The sequence below is a fragment of the Rhinopithecus bieti genome, unplaced genomic scaffold (assembly GCF_001698545.2).
Source record: "Rhinopithecus bieti isolate Rb0 unplaced genomic scaffold, ASM169854v2 scaffold_5478, whole genome shotgun sequence".
Classification (NCBI taxonomy): Eukaryota; Metazoa; Chordata; class Mammalia; order Primates; family Cercopithecidae; genus Rhinopithecus; species Rhinopithecus bieti.
In genome coordinates this window covers 772,595-788,427 of record NW_016805008.1, presented here as the reverse complement: position 1 = coordinate 788,427, position 15,833 = coordinate 772,595, and the positions used below count along the sequence as shown (strand labels likewise).

The following is a 15,833-nucleotide window of genomic DNA, read 5'->3' as shown; positions in this document are numbered from 1 at the left end:
AACTTTTCAACAAGATCCACCTGGACTAATTTGTCCACAGACAGTTAAAATATTGACTAGACCCTACACACCGGGAAGGAAGGGGAATGCACGCTTTATTTTCCTTCCTACAGAAAGGAAAGCAAAAAATAGCTTCTCTCTGTCTCTCCCTCTCCCCCCCCCCTCTGTCGTACATGTTGTGTCTTAGCTTTTTGCATCGTTTCGTTTTACCTTCCTCATTTAGCAGAAATGATCGCGGCTATTTCACACATAAACGTGTTCCAGATTCTGGGATTCAGGGTCCTTGTAAATTACAGGACTCGGGTTCGGTCTCAGTTACGTTAAGTTTCATACAATACCAAAAAATAAATAAAATATGATAATAAATTTCTGAGGGTGAGTGAGCGAGACGAGGTGGAGGAGGAAAAGAAACCTCGAGTCTGATTTCTGTAATTTACTAGCGACCCGGATCGCAGCAAATAACAGTGTAACATGAGTGTGGCTTAAGAGGGCTGAGGAGCTCTTTCCAGAGGCATCGACCCCATCCTCGGATAAAGGATCTGCAAGTTTTCTGTCATCGCGACCAGGCAAAGCCGTAACTTACCTTCAGAAATAAGACTTTAAACGGCCAAGGCCTTCCTCCTCCCCTCCCTCCACCACCACCCTCAGCCTCGCTCTCTCCACCTTAAACTTATTGACACAACATAATCCCACATTCAAGCAAAATCCTGACACAGCCTCCCTCCTCCTCTTCCCCCTCCTCTCTTCCCTCCCGTTCTCTCTCTCTCTCCCTCTCTCTCTGTCTCCCTCTCTCCCCCCCTTCCCTCCCTCTTCTCTCTCCCCTTCTCCCTCGCCCTCTTCCCCCTCTCCCCCTATTCTTCCTCCAGGCTACTCTGGCACTAAAACAGCACTTTCTCTACTCGCCGCGCATTTGGGTAGGGGTGGGGGTTGAGAGGGCACTGATCTGCGGGGCCGGAACACCCAAATCCCAACTCTCCAGATGAACGAGCAACTGGGCTGCTGTTCCCGGTCACCAACGCACACGAAATGTTCAATAAATCCACCGAAGGCTGGCTCCCCGTACCTTCCTCCACTGCCCCTGCTCCCCAGGCCCCACCTCCCCGGCAGCCAAGACCAGGCAGGGCTCCACGTACTTTCGCCGAGATGAAGTTTGGGGCTCCCCGGGCGGCCACGAGCCGCCCGCCGGCGTGAGGGCTCTGTTGTTGTTTTCCTGGGGCCGCTCCAGCCCGCGCCCCGGCTCCCGTGCCCCTCTCGGGCGGCGCTGCCTGTGTGCCGAGAGGTGCTGGTTGCAAACGCAGCCTGGCACCGGCTGGCCTAGTACTCCCCAGCCCGGCCCCCAGCCTCCCGCTCGCAGGGCACTGCCTCCGCGCCCCCCGCCCCCCGGCCCCAGCCAGCTCGGCCGCCGCGACCCTCGCCCCGACCTCTCCCGACCCAAAGTTTTGGCGGAGGGGAAAGTGCCCAGGGAGCGGGCCGGCTGGCGGCGGCTCCGGGCTCGCGGGGTCCCTCCGTCTTCCTCAAGTCCACCCTACCGGCTGCCGCCGCCGCCGCCGCCGCCGCCGCCGCCGCCGCCGCTGCTCCTGCCGCGGAGTCCTTGGGGCTGCAGCCCGGCGGCTCGCAAGTGAGTAGGAAAACAGAAAGTGAGGGGAGTGCGCCCGGGGAGGGCTGGGGATGGGGGGCGCCTACCTCGCGGGCTCGCCGGGCGTGAGGGCGTGTGTGTAGCTAGCCCTCAGCGGCCAGTCAGGGTTTCTCTATGGGAAAGTGGAGAGGAGCTCGCGGAGCCGCTCTGCCTTCGCTTCACTGTACACTGCTCCACATACAGTACATGCAACCCGGAGAGACTGAAAACACTCATTTTATATAAGGCAGCCTGCCATTGGCCCGCGCCGTGACGGACAGGCCGCTCAGCCAAACAAAAGGCCCGTTACACCCAAACACACGCACACATACACACATTTTACAGAGACACACAAAGATCATCACATTTTCTATTTTCTAATGTTCGGGACCTGTAGACAGTAGGAGAGGACAGGTAGAGAGGCCCAGCAGAGTGGGGTAAAGGGGAAATCCCCTGTCTGCACCAAGTTGCAAGGCTTGAAACTGGTGTCCTTTTGACTTGGGAGGGTTATGGTAATAAACTACAACTCCACTGGATATGGAAGTGAGGGGGGTTTTTCATCGCTGCCTTTTGGTGCCCCATGGAAGAGGCCTGCATTGTGTTACGATTTTACAGCCTGACCCGGCTAACAAGTGACCAAGAAAGGCTTTTATCACCTTGGATTTCTTCTGTCAATGGGTTAGCTATCACATAGGCCAAAATAGTGCAAGGTAAGTTTATTAGGACTCTAATGCATTGAGGTTGTTAATGCCTCATTCGTAGGTAAATTCAAAAAAATCAATATAACAACACACAAACAAAGATAAACATTTTGCTGAAATAGCCAAACAACTTTTAGCTGGTCAGTAGACTGCCATCCCCGTGTGGACATGCAAACTGTGCTATTGGGTAAAATAAGTCTTGGAAGATTGGCTATTGACTCTTAGCCTTCAAAACAGACCTTTGATTCAGTATATACCAGATTTATATTTTGCATATTATACATAAAAATATATGATTCTTTACGTATTTCACATCTCATGTGAACATCATATGTTGCATGACTTTTGGAGATGATGAACCTCAGGACTGGTCTTTCTGATTGTTTTTCAACGATGCAGCTTCGGCAGATTGTATCAGACAGTTCAATATAAATAAGTCAACAGGTTGGTGGAAAGAAGTCAAAGCTGGAAATTAGAAGGAATAAATTGTAGATTAAACTCTTTAACCAGCTGAGCAATCTTGAGCAAGTTACTTAAACTCTCTCGTGCTCAGACTTGGTTTTGATTTTTAAGATTAAAATAAGAAGCTTTTCCAGATTCCCTCAATTAAATGTTTATTCAGCATCTACTATGTGTCAGGCAGTATCTTAGGCCTAGATGTTTTCTTAGGGTTCCTTCCGTTTTAAGAGTCGGTGAATTATTCTTAAATACAAACATTTTGGAGATTACATAAACAAATACAATTTTATGGCCTAGGTATGTAGCTTTAAAACTTAAAGAAAACCTAACTAAGAGAACTTATTTCAATTCCCCTTTTATTTCCTTGATGCTGTCTTAAGGTTTTTCTCTCACATCCATAAAGTTGTTAAAAGAGTGTGTGTGGGCATGCGAGCACTCCTGTGTAAGAGGGAGAAAGAGAAACAAAATCAGAAAAGTTTAAAAAGTTCAGCAAACAAAGTAGTATTTAGAAATGTGATGTTTATTTTTTAAGAAAATCATTTTAAAACAAAAGTATATAAAATCACAGCATTTTATATTATTTTATTTTTGAAATGAAGTCTCACCCTGTAGCCCAGGCTGGAGTGCAATGGCGTGATCTCAGCTCACTGCAACCTCCACCTCCCGGGTTCAAGAGATTCTCCTGCCTCAGCCTCCCAAGTGAGCTGGGATTACAGGCACCTGCCATCATGCCTGGCTAATTTTTGTATTTTTGTAGAGATGGAGTTTCACCATGTTGGTCAGACTGGTCTCAAACTCCTGACCTCAGGTGATCCACCTGCCTCGCCTCCCAAAGTGTTGGGATTATAGGCATGAGCCATGGCACCCAGCCAATCACAGCATTTTAAACAGATAATATCAAAGTTTATATTAGGGGTGGACACGGTGGCTCACGCCTGTAATCCCAGCACTTTGGGGGGTGGAGGCGGGTGGATGACCTGAGGTCAGGAGTTCAAGACCAGCCTGACCAACACAGTGAAACCCAGTCTCTAACAAAAATATAAAAATTAGCCAAATGTAGTGGTGGGTACCTATAATCCCAGCTACTCAGGAGGCTGAGGCAGGAGAATCACTAGAACCCAGGAGGTGGAGGTTGCAGTGAGTCGAGACCATACCATTGCACTCCTGCCTGGGGGACTGGGCGAGACTCTGTCTAAATATATATATATATATTAATGGCAGTTTCATTTAGTTGACACAAAGAACAAAATGTTCTTTATCCACACTACACTGCTCTGAGGTCAGTGGTAAGTATTATTATCTCTAGTTTACCCATAGGAGAAATGAGTCAGGGACAAGTTATATAGCCTGCTCCATATTGCACAGAATGACAGTGAAGAAGGAACTTAAACCTAGGACTTTTAATACCCAGCCCAGGTTTTGAGTAATTTGACAACCCTTCCCTCCAAATCATGAACTTCAGAGACAAGAGGGAATTGGAGGGAAAACCAAAAAAACTTTCTTAGTATTTCATTGTGCTCCTTTTTGAAAAGGAAAAAAAGTCAACAGAGTTGCTACATTTAATGGCAGAGAGAGGCCTTGTGCATTATTTGCTAGTAGAACTATTTTGTGAAAAATAGAAAAGACTAGCCTACTCCCCACTCTTATCCCCAGCCTCCAACCACAGGAAAACATTCTTCATATTTTTATGGGCACAAGATATTTTTGTTGAATTACACTTACCTTAGCAGAATTATTTAGAGTTACAGTCTTCAAACTTTTAGATCACACGCTCCTATCAGTCAAATGTTTGAGCATGTAGTCTCAATATGTATATTCACGTACACATTAAAAATTCACCACTGGGCCAGGCGTCATGGCTCACACCTGTAATCCCAGCGCTTTGGAAGGCCAAGGCAAGAGGATTGCTTGATGCCAGGGGTTCAAGACCAACAGTTTGAGACCAGCCTGATCAAGATAGAGAGACACTATCTCAATCAAAAAAGAAAAAAAAAAATGCACCATTGCATAGATACATTATTTATTATTATAAATCATATATTTACAAAAACAAAATTTAAAAGCATGAGATAAAAAATAAATACGAGTTTAATTTCTTCCATAGTCCATAGAAGTGTGGATTCCTATGATAGAGGCCTAGCACATGCCCCAGGACTTTGCTTTCCAGTTTGGACACCTCTGACAGTGCAAGGTACTAACTCACCAAGACTGATGCAGAAGAGCATAAAGTGTTTTGCAGTGACTTCCTATAAGTTATTACTGCTACTAGAAAATTGGTAGGTTCACAGGGCCTTCAGATTGAGAGAATGACACTTTTTAAAATACATATTATATATTGGCAGTGTATTTCCATTGGACTTCATGTTCTAGCATAAGCCATTTTTCAATATTCTTTGGCAGAATATTTATTGAGAGGGTTCTATGTGCTCTTGTGCATGTCGGATGCCAGGAAAGGAAAATTGCCTGCTCCTAGAAGAAGGGATAGAATAGAATTCCTTTCTCCTGTGTGATTCATAGGGCCTCACTACTGAGTAAGGAAAGGAAGCTTAGAGCTAACTTTAATGTAGTATTTTACCATTTTGGAAGTACTTTTAAAATGTTTGTTACCTCATTTGAGAATAAATATCAAGAAATTTTAAATACTAGTTATGTTTGAAATTTAAAATATATCAGGAAAAATCATGGCTTTCATGGAGTTTACTTAATTTTATAATATAGGGTTATGAAAATAAAAACGATGGTTGGTTACTTGGGCAAAATGGCATTAAAAAGGGACGACCCTGTTCCCTTCTTGTTTTCACGTTTGATGACCAATCACAGACTAAACTCACATGACTATCCTACTTCTCCTTCTCATGGTTTTGTCTGTTTTCTAAATTTTATATGGGCCATTTTTTTGCGAGGTAAAAAAATTTTGGGAAAGTAAATTTAAGTGTGTGTTTAAATGTGTATAAAACAAAGTGCATATATTGTTTAAAGTATGTCTACCACATAACAATTTATTTCTTGCTATTCATATGTTACTTCTTTTTTTTTTTTTTTTTTTGCTCGCGAGACAGAGTCTCGCTCTGTCACCAGGCTGGAGTGCAGTGGTGCGATCTCCACTCACTGCAACCTCTGCCTCTCAGGTTCAAGCGATTCCTCTGCCTCAGCCTCCTGAGTAGCTGGGATTACAGGCGCATGACACCATGCCCGGCTAATTTTTGTATTTTTAGTAGAGACGGGATTTCATCATGTTGACCAGGATGGTCTCCATCTCTTGACCTCGTGATCCACCCGCCTCGGCCTCCCAAAGTGCTGGGATTACAGGCCTGAGTCACCGCGCCTGGCCCTGATTTTGCCACTTTCTAGCTGGGTAACTGGAAAAATTCCTTAATCACTCCGACTCAGTTTCCTTGTTTATCAAATGTGAATAATCATAATTGAAACAATATATACAAAATGCATCAGCCTGGAACATACTAAAGGTTAGATCAGTATTGTTTGTGTTTATCTTTCCACACAGACAAACCAATGACAGACACTTTCTATAAAGAAAGTGTTCTTGGCCGGGCGCGGTGGCTCAAGCCTGTAATCTCAGCACTTTGGGAGGCCTAGACGGGCGGATCACGAGGTCAGGAGATCGAGACCATTCTGGCTAACACGGTGAAACCCCGTCTCTACTAAAAAAAAATACAAAAAACTAGCCGGGCGAGGTGGCGGGCGCCTGTAGTCCCAGCTACTCGGGAGGCTGAGGCAGGAGAATGGCGTGAACCTGGGAGGCGGAGCTTGCAGTGAGCTGAGGTCCGGCCACTGCACTCCAGCCCGGGCGACAGAGCGAGACTCCGTCTCAAAAAAAAAAAGAAAAAAGAAAAAAAAAAAGAAAGTGTTCTAGGACTTAACTATCATATCAAATGGAACCTGTTACAACTTACTTGCCCAGTGTTTGCAATTTCCTTTTAACCTACACTCTGCCAACTCCACCGCCTCTGCACATAAAAGAGATGTCAGCCTGATCCCAGGATAAAGCAAACATCTTATTGGGTGGGCATTATTAAGCACCTAAAAAAGCAAACTTGTAATAAATCACTCTTTGAAACAGGCCTTGTTTTGTGCACTGAAACTCCAGATAGTTACAATGATGAGGGTCTGCCTTACATAACAATTTATGACTTGTACTTGACCTTGCTGAGCTTCAGTGTTTTTTCTCTTTCTATAGGAAAAAGTGTTTTATCTCTTTCTATAGGAAAATAAATAGGGAAAATCATACCTTTCTCCTCAGGCCAATGCAAAGGCAGTACAAATTAGAGCTTGGTTAGTTGGACCACTTCTTAGCACCAATGCCGGAATTCATAATCTTGAAGAGAACCAGCTTCTATTGTGTCCCAGAAGACTTGGGGATAAGAAAGAAAGAGGAGAACACCCTACTTTCCTAGGGTGATTCTTGGGGCCAAACATCTTTGAATTCCCACTCTCCTGTGACATTTTATAGCATTTTATGTATATTATTCTTAAGGCATTCAAATATCTTGCCTTGCATTATGTTATGTATGTATTGGTAGAGATCTTTATTTGATGGCAAACACCTTGAGGAAAATGTTGTCTCCTTCAAGGTTTTGTTTTCCAACAGTGGCTAGAACAGTAACTATTAAATTGCCTGACATGTAACAGTAACAACAAAGATTTGTAAAATAAATGAAAAGACAAACAAAATACCATAAATTCTGAGGAAGCTCAGAGAGAATCCAAGGATAAGAGAAGTGTCAGAAAAGGTTGGGGGGTCCCAGATATATGGTAAACAGAACTTACATTGTAAACATTAGAAATTATGCTTGTATGTTGTTTTAATTTTCTAAAGCACTTTTACATGAGACAGCCTAGCATACTCACTAAAATCCAGATGAGGTAGGTGAGACAGATAGAGGGACTTTCTTTTTAAAATGAAAAAAATTAAAGCAAGGAAAGGTTAAATGATTCCTTTAATATTATAAAGCTAGTAACAGAGTTGGGTTAATACAAAGGTCCTAGACTCCTCATTCTGGAAGCTGTCCACTTTTTTTTTTTTTTTTTTTTTGGAGGAAGGAAGAGGGGAGTGGCCAGGGAGACACTTAAGGATCGTACTATAAGAATAGGTCTCTAAGTGGACAATGATTTTACACTAATGGAGTTGATCATCAAATCAGTATGCTTTAGTGTTATCAGAGAGGTCCTTCTAGCCATGGTCCCATTAGAAGCTTCAACAACATCCCCAGCAAGGAACTTCTGCTATGACACATCCAGATCCTGGGAACTCCCTTCTTGCCAAGACAGTCTATTTCATCTTCTGACAGTTTTGACCACTACAAAGTTCTTTCTGGTATTTTAACATCATTTCTCTCCTTTTAAGTTTCACATTGTTTCTTTTTCTACCCCCTTGAGACCACAAAAAAAAATCTAATCCCTCTTCCATGTGGCACTTGATATATGTATGTGAAGACAGCTATCATGACTGCCCCATGACTTGAGTTGTACATTTTCCAAGCTAATAGTCCCAGGTCCTTAAAACTTTCTTCCTCGGGACCAGTGTTGATTCTTGGTCTCTCAAACCCTGCCTGTTGTCTTTGTGGTTGTGCTCCTTGATGTGTGATGTACAGAGCAGGTGGGAGCTGAGGCAGTGTGCAGAACAGCATGACCGTGGCTCCTTGATACAATATTTCTATTAATGCAGCTTGAGATAGAGCATGTTTTTTTGGCAGTCACTTTGTTACAAATCACTCTGCTGGCCCGTATTGTGCTTATTCTCAAAAACAAAAAAAGTTTTTAAAACGTGGGCTGTTAAGCCATGTCTCCTCCATTCTGTATTGTATCATTTATTTGGGACATATTGACGCATAAGCCTTTTTAACCTTGGTATTGTACAGTGATTAAGAGCTGAGTTTTTGGAGTTATACCAAGATGGGTCAGTATTTGGATTCTACACTTACTAACTTTGTAAACTTGGACAAATTATATAACTTCCCTTTGCTTCGGTTTCTCATGCAAAAAAGAGATAATAATAATGTACCTCTTAAGTTTATTATAAGAATTAAATAATATATGTAAAATACTTAAAATAGTTCTTGCCACATAAGAAGCACACAATAAACATTAGTTTTCCTTTCATTTTCTTTTTCTTTTTTTTTTTAGCCGATGAGATTCAGCCCATAATTCCACTTTGCCAACATCTTTTTGTATATAATCATTTTATTCAACACATTTGCTATTGATCTCAGCATCTTGGTTCATTCACAGATTTCATGGCTTCTTTACGTTTTTCCAAGTCGTTTTGAAAGCATTGTCCAAGGCAGAACCGAAAAGCACCCACCTCCCAATAGGTTAACATTGATTTATTAACTAGCACTCCCATAGCCACAGTTGTTAAGCCATGATAGAGTCACCTATTTTCACCTAAATTTTTGTTATTTCAACCTAAAGGAATTTATAGAGAATAACATAATGTAGTGGCCACCCAGGAGCTTTATTACAACTTAACATGTTATTTTACTGCCTCAGATTTATTTATAAGAGGTAAAACATTGCACATTCAGTTGAAACCACCTTCCCTGGTACAGTCCTCTTCCGCTTCTCCCCAGAGGTGACCATTATTGTGTCATTTCACTCTCATCTTATCCATATTTTTTGCAGTTCATTTATTAAAATACCTGATGTAACTTTATCAAAAAGGGTTTATGAAATTTGCATTTGCTAATGTTATCAGAGAGTTCTTTGGTAAGTGGGGTATTTAACAATGCTGGTTAATTAAAATGAAAAAGAAAAAGAAATTATGGAAGGATATGGGATAGCTCCTAGAAATAAAGAAGCTAGAGAACGAGATCTCAGAAAGCCCCAAAACAGTGTCACCTCCAGGTACTGACATCATTTTAGGTTAGAGTATCTTCATTATGATGGATTTGCTCAAACTCTTTTCCATGCATGTATCATGCCACTAAAGAGAGTGGGAGAGTGGCTTCACCATGTTTTGTGCTTACCCTTTGGCTAGGGTAGTAGAGGACACTTTGCTTGCTTACCTTGTGGGGGGGGGGGGGGTAGGGGGGGGGGGGGGAAGAAGTGGAGTTAGGACAGAAATATTTAGAGGGATACAATGTATTGGTAACATTATGGTTATTGGTGGATTCACAGATGTTCATTTTATAAGGTATATAAATGTTACATTATTTTTGTAATATGTATCAAATATTTTAAAATAAACTTTAACAAAACAGTAGAAAAGAAATTGCATGCAAAGAAGGCTTTTTGGTTACCAGTGTAAAAGTAGAGAACTAGTAAGAGAAGAAGGCAAATAGATACCAGACAGGTGGAAACAAGAAATCTATAACATCCCCAACAGCCACCATGCAACTGAGCTATCACTTATTAACCCTGTTACAAAAGCAATATAAATTTAGGCTAGTCTTGGTGACACTGTGCTGGCTTCTAGAGATTATGTCATCCTTTTCTAAGTATGCACAGGTCTTTCCTACATGTGCCTATCTTAGATTTCATTTAATTTCAAGGGCCATAAAGCTACTCAGATGAGCCTTAAAAAGGGGGAAATTAATTGTACTGCTCTTGGGGGTTTCTCACAGAATTCAAGAGCTTTAAAGATAACTAAACATGGAAACAAAAGCACACACCTCTATGTCACTAGGTGTCAGTGTCACCAGGTGAAGGGCAAGGATTCAGCTGTAATGGAGGTCTGTTCTTTTGGTGTTTGTAGGCAGAAACAGTCTTCTAAATTGAGCATGGGAATGGGAGGATGTAATGGGCATTCTACTACATATCACTTTCTAGAATCTTATCTAGGCTCAATGTCTCTTTTACTGTTCTATAATTTGCAGAATTCACCTTTTTCCCCTCAACCCCAAGACATTTAACTAGAATTATTCAGAATGTTTATGGCCTGACCTTACATCTGCAAATATTCAGAAATAAATTATTTCTTTATGTGTTTATTTATTTGTTATATTCATTGACTGGTTCTGGAAAGGATTTTTGTTGGAGTTCAACAGTTCAATCTTAACTGCATATTTTCTTAAGACCCGCAGGTATTATTCAATGAGTGTAGGAAATCTGAACTCATTTTGAGGGTCTAGGTGGTCTCAAAAATTTTTAAACGCTTTAACTTCCTATTGTATTCCACAGTAATCTGCTCAAACTAGCTGGAGAAAAAGGAGGCATTATTAGAATTATATACAGGTAAGGTTACAGCAAGAAACAAGTAATCAAAAGCTATAACTGAAAGCCCAAATGAAGTGAGATTTTCAGGGCTTGGAGACAGGAGATAGGCGATAGGCCAGGAGCATTGTCTGAAGGTGCAGTTGCAATACAGGAAGTACAGTTGGCGAGAAAGTCTGCTTTTTCCTGCAGTAGGATGGGACATACAATTGAGAAGTTAACTAAAACAATGATGTTTTGAGGTAAAGGGGCTAAAACTAAGGTGGGGGGAAGTTAAATGATGTTATTGTATGAATTCCCCTCTATGTTCACCCCCACCTATATGAGTTGCTGACAAAAAACAAGTGTGTTGAAAGTGGCCTACCAGAAAGAACAAGCCTAATTTTTTCTTTTTTCTTTTTTTCTTTTTTTTTTTAAGAGAGGGTCTCACTCTGTCACCCAGGCTGGAGTACAGTGGTGCCATGATAGCTCACTGCAGTCTCAGCCTCCCAGACTCAAGTGATCCATGATCCTCCCACCTCACACTCCTAAGTAGCTGAGACCACAAGTGCACACCACCACACTCAGCTAATTTTTAAGTATTTTGTAGTGATGAGGTCTCACTAATCAGGCTGGTCTCGAGACTCCTGGGCTCCTGGGCTCAAGTGATCTGCCTCAGCCTTTCAGAGTGCTGGGATTACAGGTGTGAGCCATAACACCAGCCAAGGACAGCTTTAAAAAGAATAATGTGACAGTGCTCCAAAAGGAGGCATTAAATACTATTCCTGAAATTAGGCTGAAGTCCCTTTACAATGGAAGAGTGGACTCCAGGACTTAGCAGTACTTAGCTATTTGGAAAGAGATATTTTTCTTTTCCATCATCTGACACTTTTCTTTAAACACCATCTTCTTCCTACAAAAACAAAACTAACCTGTTGGATTGCTAAAGGTCTCTTTCTAACTATCAGATTGACTGTTACAAATTTGTTAAAGTGCTGACCTATGGCCAGTGCCATTGAACAGAGGAAAAGTAAAATGAATAATTTCGCCCGTCACAATATAGAAGGAGGGAGGGAAGGAAGAAAGAAGTAAATAAAGAGGACTGTGACCTAAGTAGGAGCAGAGGGGGAGGAAATAATATTAAGTAATATTAAAGAAACCTTTTGCTAAATATACAACTCTGAATTAAGAGAAGCAAGAGGTCTCCTGAGGCCCCTGCAGCAACAGCTGGGATGTATCACCAGATGGAGAAATAAGGGTCTTCATGCCCACCAAGTTCCCATCTCCTCTATTTTAATCCTATTTATTTATTTATTTATTTAGACAGGTTCTCACTCTGTTGTCCAGGCTGGAGTGCAGTGACATGATCTCAGCTCACTGCAACCTCCACCTCCCAGATTCAAGCAATTCTTGTGCCTCATCCTCCCCAGTAGCTGGGACTACAGGCATGTACCAACATGCCCAGCTTTTATTTATATATATATATTTGGTTGGGGATACAGATGGGGTTTCCCTGTGTTGGCCAGGCTGGTCTTGAACTCCTGTTCTCAAGTGATCCACCCACTTTAGCCTCCCAAAGTGCTGGGATTACAGATGTGAGCCACCGTGCCCAGCCCCCCATCTATTCTAGACATGACCAAGTCCATAGCTGCAGTAGAGTCAAGGCCCCCTGTAGCCATCCTGACTTAGTGTGTGTCTTCCTTCTAAACCTTAATTGCTGAGTAGAGTCCCATTCCTTCTCCTCTCCAGCCATACTTTGTTCAGAGGAGAAAAGCAAGCAGCAGAAAGCACTCCACCCCATCTAGGCTTCCCTTCCTAATTTGGAGGCTATATCTGCTCTCCCAGTCTTCATTGACTGGAAATTACCTCTATCACTCCAGCAGGAGGAGAGCTAGCAATTCAGAAGGGATCTCCAAAGTGTGAATGGAGAAGAGCTGGTCTAAGGACTTGGTGACCTTCTGAGAAAACAGTGACTCTTCAATCCTGAGTGAAGTAAAGAAGAAAGAGGCACCCAATAATGCTCAAACTATTATTATGGTGAGGATAGAAGAAAGAACCAAGCTCTAGAAGTCACTAAATTGTATGGGTCATTTACTCATTAATTCATTCAACAACGTTTATAACCTGGCTTCCCTGTGCCAGGTACTATGATTATCGTAAGAGACAACCAACAGATCCCTGTGCTCATGGAGCTTATGGTCTAGTGGCAGAGGCAGTTGTAATATACAAAATAACACAAAATATTCCTCGGAATCAGGGATGGAGGCAGAGCAAACCAGCTTGCAATGCTAGAGGAATATAAAAGTGAAAAAGCAAACCTCAGGACCTGAGGGTGCTAAAGCTTGTTTTAAAGAGTAAAGTGGTTTTCTGTAGTCAGCTAAGGAAAAAAAAAAGAAAAAAAAGCTGGATTATAGGATCTTTAGGTTTTTAGTTTGGCTTTATATTGTAAGTGAAAGAAAATTCCATGTTGGGATGTGTCCTTTTTCATTTGTGTCGTCACTGTTATTCTTTTTAAACTCTTGGGTTTGTGTGTACTAGTGAGTGGTTGGGAGAGATTATTTTGCTTGCCTCAGAAATTTCTGTAGGAGGCTAAATGTATTAGGAATATTCAGCAAAAAAAAGTAAGTATTAGTGGTTATAAGAAAATACATCAGAAAATACTACACATTGGAGGTTTCAGGTGGCAGCTACACAGAACAAAAAATAGTTCATGTGCTGGCAACAAGAATGACTATTTCCATAGTTAAAGCGTGTCTGGTGAGAATGGCAAACACTAGATATTGATGTAGATTTTAGTTTTTATTTATATTTTAGAGAGACATAATTACATTTTGATTTTATGTCATTTCTTGTGGAATAGACCTGTTATTCTACTGGGATTGTGTATCCTCAGTAAGCTATGCAATTTGTATTGATATTTGCTTTATCTGTACATGTTCATAGGGTGTGTATGAACTGAGGCTCCCAGTGGAGGCAGAATTACTTAGAGCTTAAAAGCTGGTGCTTCTGGAGTCAGAAAGATCTGCATTCAAACACCAGCTCTGTCATACTACTGAAATGACCTTGACCAGGCTTCTTAATTCTGCCAAAGCTTTGGCCTCAGTTTCCTAAACTGTAAAATGGGAATTTTAATGGTTCCTACCCTTAAGGGTTATTATGAGAATTAAACAAGATGATGCATATAAAAACAGTCACTGACAATAAATAATAGCTGTTATTTTAAGTGTGACTTGTGATATAGAGTGATGTTTAGTGCCTAGTGATATGGAGCCCTGGATCATAAATAGAAATGTTATCTTCTGATTATGATAATTAAAATGATTGAGAGATTTGGGAGGGCCATTCTTTGAGGATTGCTAAAAATGTAATATGGTGGCATAGTATTATACAATGGATGAGATGAACTGAATATTCTATTTTCTTTACAAAAGATAGTGGTGTTCCCAGTTATTTAGGTAACACTGGAGAAATCCAGAGTATTTATGTAATTTTTACTTGACTTGTTTAGTTTTTTGTTTGTTTGTTTGTTTTGTTTTGAGACAGGGTCTCACTCTGCTGCCCAGGCTGGAGTGCAGTGGCATGATCTTGGCTCATACAACGTCGACCTCCTGGACTCAATCCTCCCACCTCAGCCTGCCAAGTAACTGGGACTACAGGCATGTACCACCATGCTCTGCTAATTAAAAAAAAAAAAAAATGGGGTCTGGGTTTCACCATGTTGCTCAGGCTAGTCTGAAATGCCTGGGCTCAAGTGGTCTGCCCACTTCAGACTCCCAAAGTGATGGGATTACAGGCGTGAGCCAACATGCCTGGCCTTATTTAGCTTTCTTCATATGTGTCTAGGAGAATAAGATCTCACTTTTAACTCCAAATTTTCATTGCATGCTTAGTATCATATAGCCTTATGATAGCGTTTTTCAAAGTGTGGTTCACTAGAATCATGGAGGTGACTTGTTAAAAACTCTGATTCCTGGCCCTGATGTGGCAAGTATCTGAATTTTAAATAAATGCCCAACCCAGCTGATTTTTATGAACATCTAAGCTTCAGAATGACTAGACCACACAAATTATGGTGTTCCACAAATAAGCTATGCTCTTGAAGCTCGGTCAGGTTGTGCTTATTATTTAAATAGTAACTTGGGTGACATATCTATGTGACATACCCTGACACCTTCACAGAACATAAACTTTTTTGTACTTTATGCCTTAACAACCCCTTCCAAATCACTTGATTAATAATGATTAACTTTCTCTTCTAGTCTTGAGAAACAATTGTCTTTCCCTGCTTTTTCTGGTAATAGCTAAATTGTTAAGCTTATCCTTTTTACTAAAGGGCAGGACTCGGCTGGGCACTATGGCTCATGCCTATAATCACAGCACTTTGTGAGGCCAAGGCACTTCAGCCTGGGCAACAGCAAGATTCTGTCCAAAAACAAAACACAAACAAACAAATAAATACAGTAGGGCTGGACGGCTGAGTGCAGTGGCTCTTGCCTGTAATCCCAATAATTTGGGAGGCTGAGGTGGGAAAATCACTTGAACTCAGGGGTTCAAGACCAGCCTGGGCAACATGATAGAACCTCGTCTCTACAAAAAATACAGAACAATTAGCCAGGCATGGTATAGTGGTGTGCACCTGTAGTCTTAGCTACTTGGGAGACTGAGACAGGAGGATAGCTTGAACCCGGGAAGTCAAGGCTGCAATTCACCAAAATCACACCACTGCACTCCAGCCTCTACAACAGAGCAAAACTCTGTCCCCCCATCACTCCCTATACCAAAAATAAAAAGAGTAGGGCTGGGAATGAGGCAAAAGTTAATAGTTGTGTGATTAGTATCCATAGAGAACCCCTGGTTTATTCCAACCTCTTCGTGGTTGAACTTGTTAAAGCTGGTGTTTCTCTCCC

General features: G+C 41.7%; 1 protein-coding gene across 9 annotated transcripts in view; it reads right to left on the bottom strand.

The window, feature by feature from the left end:
• BBX (BBX high mobility group box domain containing) overlaps window positions 1-1,855 on the bottom strand; it is a 273,350-nt gene extending 271,495 nt beyond the window's left edge. For 4 of the 9 annotated variants that reach the window (XM_017870840.1, XM_017870850.1, XM_017870851.1 and 1 more), the window contains exon 1: window positions 1,684-1,855. The gene's annotated coding sequence lies outside the window, so the exon portion shown is untranslated. Of the gene's footprint in view, window positions 1-1,133; window positions 1,296-1,529; window positions 1,584-1,683 lie in introns of those variants that run through there. The other 5 variants (XM_017870846.1, XM_017870853.1, XM_017870848.1 and 2 more) reach the window with 3 other exon arrangements.
• Between the last annotated feature and the right edge of the window lie 13,978 nt (window positions 1,856-15,833).